Source organism: Pezoporus flaviventris, unplaced genomic scaffold (assembly GCF_033815535.1).
Source record: "Pezoporus flaviventris isolate CSIRO_AGI_PZ_B2104156 unplaced genomic scaffold, CSIRO_AGI_Pfla_v1 ptg000063l, whole genome shotgun sequence".
Taxonomy (NCBI): domain Eukaryota; kingdom Metazoa; phylum Chordata; class Aves; order Psittaciformes; family Psittacidae; genus Pezoporus; species Pezoporus flaviventris.
Genome location: NW_026892611.1, coordinates 10,174,859 through 10,187,542, shown reverse-complemented (window position 1 = coordinate 10,187,542; position 12,684 = coordinate 10,174,859).

Genomic DNA, 12,684 nt, shown 5'->3' with positions numbered 1-12,684 from the left:
AGGCATTTTTCTGTACGCCGTTGCAGAGAGGTCTCATGTGGGAGGCAGGTGGGTCTGCAGGGCCCCCGTGGGGAGGTGCTCCCCTGGACCAGGCATGTTTGTGCAGGGGCATGCAGAGATGCATGGACACCAGGGACCTGCCTGTGCATTCAGAGGTTCGCAGACCGTTCCTCACACACACTCAGCATGCGACAGTGGGATAAACTACTGACACCCAGCATTGCCATTAGCAGCCTGCTGACACCAGAGCTGAAGCGAACACACGGCGGGCCAGGGTGCACAGGGACATCACCTACAGGGATGAACACACAGCATTTCCCACACCAGGGGTAGATCACAGCACAGAGAGCCACTGTGCTGCATCAAATGGCCTGGGACGGACAGACAGACACACAGGGCAGCAGGCAGCTGTAATGGGAAAGGGCTCCCCAAGCTCCTGCCCCAGCAAGGTGTGGACACAGCACCTATAGGGAAAACCCATCTACTGGCACGGGGATGAATCTAAGACATTTTCTTCATGTTCCTCTGTTTCTGTTCCCCTCCTCTGAGGCTCCTTGTTGTCAGGGTGCATTAAGCAGCCAGGACAGCAATATTAGTCATATGCTTAATGACTGGAAAAACACATGCAACCCTTATTAGCAGGGCTGATCCACACACGCACGGTCTGCTCCGGGAGGACAAGCCCTGGCAGCGCAGGATAACCTGATGGAAAAGCATCCGCGGGAAGCAGTGCCCCACAGAGACCCCTGGGAACCAGCAACAGAAGGAAGCAGCAGGGTTTTTTTTCCATGGAGATTCAGGAGCAAAACCTCTGCTTCCCCATCCCTGCTCAGAGCTGCTCCTCCTGGAATGGGATATGTGTTCTCTTGGAGGCAGAAGCAGCTGACATCTCTCTGGGCTGGGCTCTGCCTCTAAAGCACTGACCACATCCTGGGAATTCCAGATCTCCTTCCCTGAGAACTCCTAGCAGGGAGGGGCAGGACCAGGAATTAATCCCATAAGAAAAATCAATGCAACTGTCACAACCTAGCACTCAGCCTGGTTTGGTACACACCCTGACAGAGCAGCTCAGGGTTCACTGAGGCATCGACAGGCGCTGAGCTCTTCCACAACCAGCCCCTCAAAGCCACACAGGAGAAGGCCCTGAGCACCTGAAATCCTGGCCCTACACCCACCAGCACAGCTTTTATCCCCAAAACGAAGGTCATCAGGACACCAAACTCCTCCAGCCACAGCCACAGGGCTCCCTGTTGCCCTGTGGAGCACAGAGCAGGACAGGCTGTGCCCACCACGGTTGCAAAGGTGGAGCAGCTTCAGGCACCTGCTGCCAGAAGGGTCCATGTCCCTGCAAGTGCCCATGGCGTGCAAAGGATGGGTGCATGGGGGTGTGTGTGAGCCTCAAGAGCAGCTGTGGGCTCTGCAGATGGAGGTCTCTGTGCGTTGCAGCAGGTCTCCAGGGGGTCTGAGGCCAGTGGGAAATGGGATGGCAGCAATGGTGGCTTTCTTGAATCAGACACCAGAGGAGAAACCCAGCAAAAAACGGATGCACAAACCTGTGGCTCACATGCAACGCACCCTGAATGCATCCCAGGCTGTGTTATATGGCTCAGACATGCACATTCCGGTCCTGCTTTGGTGCCACCACTGCCACCTTCCACTCCTGTCCCTGTCCTAGACAACAAGGGGAGAGAGCACAAGCTCACAGTGCCACTAGCCTAGCTACAGGTATGGAGTATGTCACACGCCTGGAAAAACACAGTGGGGATATAAACTGGACAGATTTAGCAACTGTGGGGCCTTCTGTTCTTCCTTACATCTCTGGACCATTTCCCCACCCCTTAAATACTTTACATTATTTATTACATTTCATTTAACCCCAGCCACGTCCTCCAAATAAAATTTATTTTGCAGCTGTCATTCAGGTTTACTCCAGCCTTAACCTCGTAATCCTATTGATTCCCTCATTATTCTTGGAGCAAGGGATTGATTTCATGCCTTCTGTGTTATAGAGAGCCTTTGCTCATTAATCTCACACACATTTACAAACAGTCGGTTCTGGTCATTCATTATTTTCTCATTCCCAGTCAGACTCAGACATTCTCAGCTTGTCTGCTTTGCCTCCTTGTTTTGGGGTACAGATGGAGACAGTAGGATCCCTCTCCTAAAGGGCATCCACACTGCACCCTCACAACCTGGGTCTATGCACCAAAAGGCAGAGCATGATGAGCTCCTACACAGAAGCAGGGTACCAGAAAAGACCCCAGGTTCTGCATCACCTTTGGAAGATGCCCTAGGACTGCATCCGCTTGGAAAGGTCACTGCAAGCAGCTGGGCTGGGAAAAAACAGAGAACCAGAACAAATCTAGGTTGAAAATGACCTTGGGGGTCTCCAGTTCAACCTTCTGCACACATCAAGGAGCATTTCAAAGCCAGACCACATTGCTCAGGACCCTACGACTGCCTTGTGCATGGGGCAGCAATACCTGTCGCGGGAAACGGTGCTCCAGCTGTGCAGTACCGCTGATGTACACACGCATGCATGCCTCCAAACACAACAGAAGCATGTTTATACAGTGTGATTAATCATCCTGAGTATTTAATATAGCCCCATCGGAGTGCACAGCACTGTACGGTATATGGAGGAAGACATGACCCCTGTCATAGAGGCTTAGAATAAAAAATAGGCAGACACTATAGTTCAGACATGTAATAAATCCTGCTGAAGGGCCAATCTCAAGTATTTCAGCTGTTTCCCCCTCTCCCCATAATATATAATTGTCTTTGTTGGATCAATACAGAAGGGCTTTGTGGAAGGAGCATGTTTTAAGGGAAGATTAATGTAGTGAATTATATATGCAGCTAGGAAGAACTCTAATACGTAAGTTCAAGAAGAAGAAAGATTTGCGTGATCGAATCCTCCTTCCAGGATGGGAACGCAGCACTGCAGGCAGGCAGGCAGGGGAGGTGCAAACATCCCTCGCTCCTGAGGACCTGCTCCTGCTGGACAGTGGCAAGACCCTTCCTGAAGGAATGGATGGCTCTGGCCAGAATGGGTGGATTCAATTAGTGGTGAGGCTGAAAGCAGCCCAGGCCATGCTGGGGCAGGGATGACGTGGGCCAGGAGACTTTGCCAGGGTCCCACACCAGCCACACATTGGGCTTCTGTTTCTATCGCCTGGATATTGGCCCACTATAAACTGGCCCCACTCTGGTCCCAGCCGGGGTGTCTGATAGGTTTTGCCCCATCACAGCTAGCTGCATGGCCATGAATGGTGCCTGGTGGCTGTATGGTGCAAGGCCAGCGTGCTGTACAGCAGCAGCACATCCCACCCTTTCGATGCAGCCAGCAGCAAGGAGACAGGGCAGTGCAGTAGGAGCAGGAGCTATATTGGTGACTAAATACATCGTATTTATCCCCAGTAAAGCCCCTGTGACCGATTCCCTGGGTACATATTTGCACACCCCATCCACTGCTCATAGCATCATACACAAATTAATACCCCTAATCTTATTAACATGTAATGACACAGGGGTTGATTCCTCCCTCCGGTGAGCAGCTCAGAGCTCACTGAGCCACGCCAGCAACCTCAGCTAGGTGTGCATCCTGCCCCAGCTATCATATGGAATAAATTTCACAGAATCAAGTTTTGATTAAATGCAATAAATATGAATGATTTGGTTACATATCCTCCCTATGACAGTCTGTTTGATTTATTTTTTCATTCTGAGAAGGGATGTTGCATTGATCCAAAACATTAGCTTTGACTACCGCCATAAATTCCCAGGTTAGGGCTACCCACGGCAGCCTTATTAACATTTTTACACTTACCCAGCAGTTGCTGGCCTCAACCCTTCAACAACGTGCCCAAACTGTGCTGTGCAGTGGGGCAGGGGGAGTGACCTGGCCTGGCACTGGGGGGCTGCAGCCAGCAGGGGAAAGTCTCATACTCTAATGCCACCACTGCAAGGCCACCAGCCCTCCAGCAGCACCTAAAGCTGCTCCCAAGACCCCTTAGGGCCAGGGCAGTTGATGTTAACCCCGAGACAACGCCTGCTGGAGGATGGGCTCTGTCCACAAGCCCTTCAGCAGATGCTCCAGGCGCTGCTGTGGCGTGTCCTGAGAAGGTTGCGTGGTATCTGAGAGCCCACAAAACCCTGCACACCACTTGCCCTTTGCACCGCACCACCATTTGGACCAACACTACCGCAGATGTCCTTAACACAGCTTCTATATCTTTCCTTTTAACAAGAGGGAAAAAATGCCCAAATATTTTTTATGTTGCTAATAAATTGAAAAAATGCTTTATGTTTTCAATATATTTTCAATTTACTGCCATGGTCAGTATCTTGATTGCTATGTATATTCTATAAGCAACGTCAATGATAACCAGATTTAGCTGTTGGTTTCTCCATAAATACTGTGTTATCCACCAAAACGATCTCTGGTAACACAGTGTCATTAAAAATAATGCTGAAAAGTGTCAGGGAAACACCAAAAGCAAAAAGAATAAATCGCTTCCAAGCATATCTTTGAGGTACTGGAATTTCTGGGGGCTTATTTGGAAGACAAGATGATTTTAACACACATTTTAGACAGATCCTGCAACCCCAGTATCAACAAAGCCCCAAAGAAACATGTGAACTCATTTCAGGCTCTCCCTGTCCGCAGGCGAAAGGGTTTCTATGCACTTGCACTGAAGACAGTGATAAAAGCCACTTTGAGCCCATCCAAGTCCTAGTGCCAGCTGGGGGCTGCAGGCTCCCACCCCATCCGCAGCAGCCAGGGACTCACCCTGTTTCATGAGTCCTTCAGCTGAGGTCTGCTTTATATCGGTCCTATCTCCTGTATCATTTTATATCATTCTTACCTCCTGTGTCATTTTATATTGTTTCTATCCATCTCCTGTGTCATTTACATCATTTCTCTCTCCTGCAGGCAGTTGTGCTTCGCAGTGCATCACTTTGCCACTACCATTAATACCCTGAGCAGCCCACCCATCTCACCAAGTGTTTCAGGTTATTCGTCACCTGCCAGAGCAGACTGGGAAACCATCTAAATAACCTCAAAAACCATTTTTGGAAACTTTTAGTGACAAGCAATAGAAAAAGCTATGGAGCCATGGGCGTCCCAGGTAAGAGGGGTCACTGGGTCTTGGGTGCCAGGAAGCAGAGGAGTTGCTTTTGGAGCGGGTGATCCCCTGATAGCATCAAGTCTCAGCAAGAGCCACTGTGGCTGCGGTGGCTGATTGATCTGCAAAGAGCCTCGTGGTGCAGCTCTCTCTGTTAATATTCTGGCAACCCTAAAGGGGTCAAATTTAATCTATATATTACTGAATAATTTAACTCATCATAAAGTCATTGGCTTAACAGGCTCCAGATAAAGATCTGAGCAGCTGAGCAGGACATGCGTCGTGAAGGCATCTCTAAATACTGAATTAGTCAGCAAAAATGCTTCTGTTTTCCTCCCTCCAAGCCACCTAAGCTATATGCTTCATTGCAAAGCGCATTCCCCTCATTTTCACTTAACAGTGGCACCTGGGACTTGGTTTGGTGATGGCTTAGGGAAAAGTCAGCTGCAGCAAGGACTTCCTTTAAGATGAAGACTTTTTCCCCACAAGCCCAGGAAGGAATTGAAGCAATGGCGTGATCTACCTTTGAGGAGCAAAGCTGGAAGAGAGCTGCTTTATCCAAGCTGGGGCTTTCCACAAGAACATATCCAACCCACTCACCCCTTCCTTCTTTCTGGAGGCAAACAGCACAAAATCACCCAAACTCTCCCAACCTCCGTATCCCCTATCAGGAAATTTTATTCTCATGGCAGGCAGATCTCTCACTCACCACAGCTATCTTTTATGAGCCAGACAGTTTGTCCTCACTGAAGTCACATCCATCTTTTCCGGTGGCACTCTGCAACCAGGGTGAACAAGGGAAAGCATCCAAATCACTTGGCAAAAGACCTGGCCTGAAACACTGCAGTACTTCAAATCGCAAACAGTTCTCACCTCTCGCAGCAGGGCTGGGCTGATGCCCTTTAATTAATGAATTTAATTAATGCTTTAACATTAATTCACAAATTAATGCGAGTGCTGGGCTTCCCAGGACCCTGCAAACATCACAAAACCGTCGCACTACCAACCTCCAGCTACACAGTGTTGAGCACAGCTGGGTGCCAGCACCATGCACCCAAGCAGGTCCTGCTGATCAGGGTGCAGCTCTGCTGCAGCCCTGGACATAAAATAACCCAACACAAAGCCATAGCAGCACAAGGGGCTTGCTTCCCTTCACCCTTGGCAAGAGCCTGGACAGCCTCAGCTCAAAAGCAGCAAAGTATTTTCCCATGGCATGCTGGCTTTCTTAAAAGAAAGAAAAAGAGTATTTAAAGCTTTCATAGCTCCTTTTCATCTAATATTTAACATGTGAGACTTTCTGCATGCCCAGGTTAGGTAAACATTAGAGAAGATTGTTTATAGAAATTATATACAGAGTGGTGCTGGTTTAATTTATCAAAAAAGGTTCTGTTGAAATAAATTCATTTTACAGTGAAACCCACTCAAACTTGTTAAAGGGGTGACCTTGTTTAAACAAACCTGTTTGTGCTTCACCTCAAAGGACAGCTCGAGCTGTCCATGGGACAAGCATTCCATGGGAGCACCATGATAGCATCTTCCAGTGTAAATATTCCCCTGCTCTCCCAGAGCATGGCACTCCCCAGCAGAAGCTCTGCCAAGGAGAAGGGTGCCTGGGGCAGTGGTCCCACAGGGAATGGGAAGGATGTGGCCTTGGTCCCCTCTTGAGCCAGGAAGGTTCAGCCACTGGTGCAATGAGTTCATGCCGCCTCTGCTCCGTTCACACACCAAGAGCAGGCGGTGGCAGCTGGGATTCAGGAGCCGTGGTTGGGATGACACAGGCTGGTGCAGGAGAAATGCAGCTCTCAGCCGGCCCTGTGGCTGACCTTTGAATTGGGGGACAAGGAATGGGGAAACCCCTCCAGACTCTGCCTGCCCCACTGCTCCAACCGATACTGCTGGCCTGCTCTTGGATCGATTGCTATTGACACCACCTATTAACAGCTTGACTGGATCGTTCTTCCTTTGGAATAGTGAAAATAAGCCAGTACCCGTTTTCCCCGTCTCCGGATACTCGTTGCGAAGTGGGGAAAAGGAGACTCTCTGCTCTCGCCTCCCCTCTGCTGGCTCCAACCAGCTGCAGCACTTGACTCGCACCGGTTTTGCTCCTCAGCTTTAGAAGAGTTAAACTACGCAGAATATAGAGGTGGGGAAAAATACCAGCACTGCTCCCTCGTGACACCGGTCAGATTAACGGGGAGAAATTAATGCTAGCACGTTTAATGGAGATGAAATGCTTTACGAATGAGCAGACGTATTAATTCGAAGCAGGTGGCTGTAGGAGTTAATCCTAGTATGGAGCAGTACCAGGAAGTGCATTCATTCATCCATTCATCCATTCAGGAGTCATCAGCCAGGTACGGAGCTTTGTGCAGTTCCCATAGTCTGGTCTAAAGGTATTTATAGCCTGGAGCTTGGAGGTGTGTGTGGGGGGAATTCCCAGAAAGAAGGGATGGCATAAGGGAAACTGCACTTTGGAAGTAATCTATGCAAAATCCAGCAAGGCAGAATTAAGACTGTCTCGTTAACAAAGGGAGCAATTTGGAATTATATGGGAAAGGTGGATAAAACCTGGAAAGCATAAGAGCCAGCTCTGATTTCAAAGTCCATGGGAGCATTCCAAGGCAGAGCTTTAAAATTAGAAACAGCATGCAAAGTTACTTTTCCATTGAAATGTCATGTTTTTACTGAAAAGAGCTTTTTCCATCTCAAGAACGCGTTTTGTCACCAAGCAGTAAGTGCACTTCTCCCAACGCATTTGCTGAAGCAAGAGCTCTTGATAAAAAAAATGGAGAATCACATCATACCCAGGTGCTGGGCAAACAGATAAAACCCAAGAAGAGAATAGTCTGGGCAGCAGGTTTCCATCTGGGGAGTTCGCTGCTCATCCTCCAAGATGAGCTTTGGGGGAAGAAGAAAGAAGTGCATCCATCCAGAACTGGATATGTGACAGTGGGTGTCACCAACCGCTCCTGGCACTGGTCCCAGGCCACACCACAGAGCTCCACAGGGGAGAAAAGGAGATCTAGGTAAGCGGGAATGTAAAAAGGGGATGCAAAACTGAGAGGCCATCAGTCCCTGGCTTAGAGGTGACCCCACTTGCCCCTGCAGGGCTGAGCTTCATGCAAGTGGGACAGAAGGGCTGGAGGAAGAGAACCCTTGAGATGACAGCCTTGTCCCACCACGCTTTCCTGGGAAGCCACAGACATGCTCCCAGTGCACAGTGGGGTTGCTGGAGGCCAGACCCTCCCAGCTGCCAAGGATGCAGCTCCCAGGGCTGGCAGGTGCTGCTGGGACGCAGCTTTCCCTCTCCTCCCTGTGCCTCTCCCAGGGGCCGTCCCAGCACAGCCCTACTTTGAAGCCATGCCGGAGCTGGCAGCAGCAGCAGCGCTGGAATGAGATGGCTTTTAAACTCGGAGTGAGATGAAAAGCAGCCGGAAACACATCTAAAGGGTGACTGGAAGGCTAAGCCTGATTTTCTCATGTTCATTTATCCCGTGCTGCTCCACCAGAGCCCAGGTCCCTGGGGAGCAGATTTCTCAAGCTCTGCTGCCTGCCCCAGTCCTCTGCTGCTCACATCCCTCCTCTGCCGAGGTGAAGAGCAGACTTTCAGTAGCGATGCAAGAAAACATTTCTTTGTCATTTAAGTTTCTGTGGAGTTTCCTGCCTCAACTCCCAGGAGCCCAACTCAGGCCCTGAAGCACCAACCAAGGTGCTTTGCCCCAGGAGCAGCTATAGTTCTGGACCAAGGGAGACTCCTGATCACTTCTTGTAATGATTTGGGAGAAGAAATGGGAGAAACAGAGCCCTGTCACTGCCTGGGAGCCGTCAGCGTTCAGCGAGCATGCATGGCACAGCATCAACAGGAGAAAAACCATTCCTTTCCCCATAGTGCTCCAGGCTAAACCTGCAGTTCTCATGTTTTAACTGGACATGCTATAGCACCCTGCTGAGACAGACCCACTCCCTGCTGCAGCAGGCCTGCAGACAGCCAAGAGCCAGAACCAACGGAGAGCAGAGATGCTGGGGATGAGCACCACAGGCCCACAAGGCTTGTGCTGAGCTGGAACAGAGCACATAAGCAGTGGGTGCATGTTAAACAAGGGAGACATGAGGAGCACTCCTGGGCAACATCAGCTGAATTACTGTGCTAACAGAGTGACCAAAACTTTAAATCAGGTTTAAAATGGCCAAAGACCTTGAATGGCTTTTTACCTATTAGATTTCTGCTCTCCTGCCCATTAAGCTTAATGGAAATGGTTCTGAGAAAAGCAAACCCAAAATGCCATGGCTCCACAGGGATGCAGCTGCAAGGGCTGAGCGCCCACAGCAGCGGCTCAGAGCTCATCCAAGAGAGTTTACTCACCCAGAGACTGCACAGGACCCCTGCGAGGGGCTGCTCCTGGCATTAGGAACACAGGAGCCCGGGAGAAGCTTGGATCTAATGAGATTTGTGCTAATTCATGTGGCTGTTTATAAGAACACCACCACACTAAGCCTGTTAAGCCATTCTGGCTGGTCAGGGGTGTCTGCTCCTGCTGGCCATGGCACTGGGCTGGCCCAGCAAAGTTACTGCTCGGCTGTGCACCCTCCAAAGCCTGAGGTTTGCTCACAGCTGGGCACACATTTTGCCTGGAAGAACACAACGTGCCAAGAGAAATCTTTGCCATTTCTCCTAATCAGAGCCCTCAGAAAAAGATGTCACTCTGGTTTGATGGGGATACCCTCTCTGCACAGTGCTAGGCTCTGCAACCCAGCAACAGCAAGCGTTACACCCATGCATGCTCTGCAGGGCACATGCATTTGGGACAGCAAAGCAGAAGCAGCCCTGGGGCTTTTCTGAACCCTGCAGCTGCAAACTCACCATCTCTGGGTTTCTCAATCAAGAATCTACAACACCAAGGAGCAGCTGAAGAAGCACATGGGGTCAACCCCCCCCCAGTAACTCAGTCACTTCCCCGTGGGTTACAACGTATGCAAACTGATGGCATTTCAGAGATGCACCCAACTTCCTTCCCACCACCCTGATGGAGGAAACAGTTGTTGTTGAGTGTTCTCTTTTCTCTTCCTTTTTTCCACTCCTGTTTCCTTAATTGAAAGTCATCGGAGTCCTCCCCATGATGCTCCCAGCAAAAGAAATGGTTACCCCAGTAATCAGCCCTGTGGTGCCAAAGAGTCTGCACCAAATTCAGCTCCGGCCTCCCTGGCTCTGGGGGAAGCAGACATAAATACAGGTCTCTAATCTCAGACACACTCGCTGATAATCTGCTCTGCAGTTTGCAAACAGGGTAGGCTGAGCTCTTGCAGGCTCCAGGGACATGCAGGGAAGGCAGGACCCAGGTCCTGTCTGAGGGCACTATCAAGTCGTGCATCTTCCTTGTAAACCACCACCAGCACACACAGATACCAAGGAGCTCAGGCCTGATTGTGAACCCTCAGAAGTGGGAATTTTTAACCTTGGATTTGGAGCAGGCACTTGGGAAATCATAAACAGCCCTTTCCCATTCTGAAGGTATCACTGGCATCGGAAAGATCCAAAACTAGAGCGAGATGTGGGGTGAAATAGGGTCCCAGCAAACCACCCCGTGTCACAGGGCAAGCATGTGAGCTGCAAAAGCCACTTTTTTTGCCACAAAAAGCCATACTGGGGTAACCCAGGGACAGGGTCCCTCCAACCATCCCCACCTGGGGGACCTGCCCTGCAATGAAACACCTTCCAGTGCTCCCCATCGTTGCTGCCCAGGATGGGGGGCTTGTTCAGCCGCTCTCTTGCAGCCAGGACAGCCTCATGACTTGACTAAGACCAGTCGCTCCAGTTAGAGGGACTTCTCCTCTTTGATGAAATTCCAAAATGAGGAAAACCCTCTCCTGATCCCATGGTGGGGCAGGAGTACAGGACCCTGCCACCCATCCAGGGAAACAACAGGATTTCCCCTCATGTCACCAAAGCACAGCACACAGCCGGATGACAGCAGGGCAATTCTCTTGGGTAAGCTGAGATTTCTGTCCAATTCTCCCCTCACCCTGAGAAAATGGGAATTTCATGCAGGAGTAGGGTTCCAAGGCTGGCCCCAGTGTGGAGCAATGAGTCCTTGCTTGGAAACAACTGGGAAAAAAACATGAAACAACCCAGTTGGGATCAAAATCCCTGCAAATGCTCCCTCTCGTGGAGGTCGGCTCTCCCGCGGCTTGGAGACCGGGAGAGGTCTTGCTCCAAAAACTATCCCAAGGATGAAGGGCTCTGCAGGAGCAAGGGGCCCATGGGAGCTGGGGACACGCTCCCCTCACAGCACTGTGCAGCATCCCCATGGATCCAAGCCCTCACTGGCCAGCAGGGATCTTCAGCATGGGCTGAGGAGGGCAGGCATGGGATGGGGCAAGCTTAGGGCTTGCTGCAGTGCTGTACCCGTTACCTGGGGATCTCAGATGCTTTTGAGGCTGTAACAGCCAAACCACCTTCCCTTCTCTCTGATGTGGGGAGAAAGTACATGTATTTAGCACATGGAGGAGCAGACAGAAATGCTGGGAATACCTGTTGGTATTTACCTAGGCTGAACCCGGATGCATGCAATTTGTGTCCTTTAAAGCCATTTCGAAGGTGTCCTTGAGCCCTAGTGTGCCCTGGGTGGGGAGGACAGCTCTGGAGCTGGAGCAGAGACAACAGCATTACAGCGTCTCCACCAGCTCATTATTTCCCAGCCTAGAGAATTAGTTCCCAAAAGTCTTTAGCCCTTTCCCCGCAACTGCACAGGATTTTGCACTGACAACACCTTTCTGCTGGGAACCGAGCCAACATCTCCACAAGGTCATTTCGCAAAGACAATTAGGTAGCCCCTTGACAGCGCTGTCTCATTTTAATTAGATCTTATTTCCAAAGAATTACTGAGCCTGCCAGGCCCAAGGCTGGAGGCAAGGACCATTTACAGATATCAGTGGGAGGCGAAGGACAGATGTACCTGTGCTGATGTCACCAGTTACAGCGACGCCAGCTTGAAGAGGGAAAGAAGCAGCCTCTCTCACATGATTTCATTTGTTAATACTTCAGTCAATATAAAACCCAGCGTGCAGAAGACAAAGCCTTACCACTTCTGGCTGCTTGTTTGCGCTTAGGTGCTCAGAGCAAGCATTCGCTGCGTTCTGAGGAGGTCTATAGGTACATCAGGACGGCTGCTCACACCTCCCTGTGACTGCACACGGGCCACCGGTAGAAAAACTGAACGTACACCCACACTACGGCACCCAGCAAGGTGCACCACAGCGACACGGCTGTGATCACAGGCTGGGCCCGGAGGGGGAGCGCAGGGAGAGGGGTGTTACTACCGCAGCTCGCGGTAACATCACCCCTACGGTCTGCGGGCACCCAAACACCCCACGTTCGCTGTCGGTGCCGTCGGTGCCGGCTGCTGCCACCCAGCCGGGGCTGCCCCACAGTGCGGCGCCACTGCGCCACCTGGTGGCAGAGCTCGGGGCAGCCGCGGGCACGGCCGGGACGGTCTGGAGCCGGGGCATGGCCCGAGGAATTAAAAACCCCGGTTTTCTTGTTTCCTGCGACCCCAAG